Raw genomic sequence first — 3,593 nt, 5'->3', positions numbered from 1 at the left:
TCTCAAAAATGTTTTCCCCCTCTGTTGAAATAAATTTAAATATGAACAACTCCCTAGGGAGGAAATCCAGCCAGTCTGCAAGCATTTGGACATAATCAAACATTATTGAACCTTACTTTTATTTTACAGGTGATCGAACTATGCTGCATTTAATGTACCAATGTAGTACTTTGTGCACCACCAGGTGTAGAAAAGAATAGAATGATGATATTTATCGAAAGGCATTTTTGCCTTTTTCAACCAAACGTTACAATGGTGCAATAATATAAATGTATTTTTTAAATCTGTGAAGTAATAAATCTATAAATAAAAAAATATGTGAGAACAATAGATAACTCATGAATAATAAATTATTCTGTTAAACGATTCCTCCTTCAAATGCAATTATTTTGACAGTTGGTAGCGCTCACTTGATTTTCCGCGCCACAAATTACTCTTCAAAGAAAAATGCGATTAGCGGCCGCTTATGGCGCCACCAGCGCAAAATGGCGGCCAGAACGGGCCACGGTCTGTCATTATTCGCGTATCGTCGTATCTTGTCACATTAATTCTAATTGGCTTCATTCATTGTTGGGAAAATGGTGATACGCTTGAGTATTGGGAACTTTAGCGGTGAGATTGAAGCTCATTGAATATTATAGGCCATATGGCCATTGTTGGAATCTTCGCCATATTTAGTGGGAGGCCTACTAGGTAGGTACCTACCAAGTTTTTTTTTTTACTGATATGATATCACAGCGATTCTCAAATAGGTTTCTAGAACAAACGCAACGAAAACAAAATAATAATTATCAAAGAGTAAAATTAGAAATCAGATTTACTAATTTAAATGCAGTCTATTAAAATATTTCGTAAACTTTGCTCAGGTTTGTTTATTTATTTAACGCATTATATACGTATACATTTAAGGGCGGGCATTTTGCCTAAAAGCACTTTTTTTCTACGTACTCAAACCGTTCAGTTTGAGAAAATAAGAAATATATGAACATATTTTAGGTATTAAAACTAAATCTTGAAAAAAAAATTAAACAAAAATAAACTAAAAAACCACACTATTTTATGAAAAGAGGAAAGGAGGTGGAATGATAGAAGAAGAAGAAGAAATTCTTATATTTCGATAACGGCATTTCAATCTAGATTTACAGATTAATAAAGAAGGGGGCGTCTCTGACATCAGTGGATAGATTATTCCATAACCGGGCAGATACTACGGTAAAAGAGGAGGCAAAAAAAGCGGTGAACGGGTATTAAAAGGGTTCTCTCTCGCTTATGCGTGAGTAGCAAAAAGTTTTCATATGTATCTCTCTAACTTCCACATCCGCTCCTAATTGGAGCATGTGGACATCACCAGTTGCCTCCAGGAGACCCTATCGCCAGCCAGCATTTTTGCCTCCTCCAACGATCCAACAATCCAGCGCTCCTTAATTCCGCCGAATAATGTCAAAAGATCGTCATCGACGGCGTTCCAGGACGGCGTGAGCCCGCAGGTTTAAAGAACAGGCAACTTGGGTTTAGGTTCTCCTGAGGCATGCGTCAAAGCCAAGTTCACCGCCGCATACTTAAGACACTTGTTATGGGAGGCTGCTGCGTCCGTTCTCGGACTTCAATCTTAGTTATAAAATCGAACAACCTTATGCCTGCTTATTCTCTTTAAGCACTTACTCTCAAAACTCAGAAGTTTGGTGTTCTGAGACAATGATCTTTTACTTTTGTTTTCAGAAAGAATATAAACCTATGTTCTGGAAGCAGGATTATAAAGCAGAAAAATCAAACGGAAGCAGTGAACTTTAAAAAAAGGATAATTATGTCAGAAGAGGATAACGATAGCCTTGAATGATCAACTTCCGGTACTTTAGAGTACAAAATGGATGCACAAAAGATAAAAGTTGGTCTTAACAAGGAACATCATGAATCTGGAATCCATATAAATGCACAACGTTACGTAGGCACCTGTCTATTTTTTTTAAAAACACATAATTTTACATGAAACTGATCAAACTACTAGATCACAATTCCAGAGGAAAGGTAAAAATCAGACACATTTAGAAAAAAGGTGAAGAAACAAAATTTTATTTTGAATGATGTAGTTTTAAAAATTAATCATGATATGGGAAAAAAACATTTGTGAAGAAAAATTTATCCAAATTTAAACAGAAGGATAAGAAATATGAATTAAACAACTTAGACTAAAGAAATACCTACATGTACATCAACAATGTTTTGAGTTTGTCCAAATTTTTGTAGACAAGGACTGGATTCAACTAAATTATGTCATACCCAAAACCCGTACGACTTTTGCTTAGAGACATCTCTCATTTATGTGAGAGTGTTCAATATTTTGGAAGAGCGTATTAAGCTCTCAAGGACTAAAACTATTTTCAAGAGAGGAGTCAAGGAATGAATTTTCCTTAGTGGAGGGATTTGAATGGGAAACGCCTTGATTATTTTCCGAATATTTGAGTTTACTGTTTACAATATTGATGTGACATATATTTGTTTTTTTATTGTTATTATTATTGTTGTGTTTCGGATCCTTTAAAATATTTGTGATGATATGCTCATGTGTCTGTGTCAACTAATTGCTCGCCCCAACTCAACATGGACTTTGAGTCCCATAGAGTTGGGACTTATGTCTCAAACAATGTGTAATAAACTATCTTTAAGTGAATAAATAAATAAATAACCCCATAGGGAGCTGTTGATATTAACATATTACAACCACAAATAACATTTTACAGATGAGAATATAGAAGTTTAAGTATCCACAGGGCTTATGACCTGTCATTGGCTGGTTTGAGTGGCCAGAAGTTTAAAAGTGAAATGAAATCAGATGAATCTCACCCGCCTCAATAAAGGTTTCTGCTCTTTAACTTTAACTCTTGTGTGGCTGTGATGTCACACTAGTCGACATAGGACACAAGACTTGATATATCTCTCTTATTTTTTTTAATGATGAACTCATATTTTTTCTAATCTTCAAATGGACATTTTCACAGCGGATTTGGAAAGTTAAATTTTTAAAACTATGCTGGATGTTAATACAAAAAATATTTATCCTTGCCACGCGAAGAATGAATGTCCGCTAATTCAGCAACAAATGTATAAGAGAGAGCACGAAGATAGAACTCATAACAGGGAAGACAGAGGCGGTATTCTATGGCGTGTGTTGGGTAAAACAGATTTTGTCTTCGGTCAGTTGATGACAGTGATGGGGGACGTACGCGCGTAATATGAGCGGCGTATTTATGATTTGAAATTTATTTTTGCTACAACAGGGCTAAATTATGTTTATTTGCATAAATTGTGGAAAAATAATTATCAAATTGTATGTCTTCATATTTTTTTTTTAATGTCGGAACTTAGAATATTCCGTCTTTTATTAGTGGTAACACGATGTTACATCACCGGGCGCAAAGGGAATTTTTACCACAGTTTTTCAAAAGTTAAAAACGTCAACAGACGGAATGGCTAAATATATATATAGTTGGATAATTCATATAGCGCCATTTTTGTGAAAATCACCTCAAGGGCGCTGTACAATTAATAAATATCCCAGTACGTCTTGCAGCTACAGAGCGCATGGACGGTTGGGA

General features: G+C 35.2%; 1 long non-coding RNA gene across 1 annotated transcript; it reads left to right on the top strand.

The window, feature by feature from the left end:
* The first annotated feature begins 514 nt into the window (after positions 1-514).
* On the top strand, positions 515-3,131 carry LOC148275384 (uncharacterized). Its single transcript, XR_015824039.1, has 2 exons — positions 515-693; positions 1,720-3,131. It is a non-coding gene; the product is annotated as an uncharacterized LOC148275384 (long non-coding RNA).
* The last annotated feature ends 462 nt before the right edge of the window (positions 3,132-3,593 follow it).

The sequence above is a fragment of the Micrasema longulum genome, unplaced genomic scaffold (assembly GCF_059751315.1).
Source record: "Micrasema longulum isolate JH-2025_06_02 unplaced genomic scaffold, ASM5975131v1 h1tg001434l, whole genome shotgun sequence".
Taxonomy (NCBI): domain Eukaryota; kingdom Metazoa; phylum Arthropoda; class Insecta; order Trichoptera; family Brachycentridae; genus Micrasema; species Micrasema longulum.
Note: the sequence above shows the minus strand (reverse complement) of the source record. Positions and strands in the feature narration are given on the sequence as shown.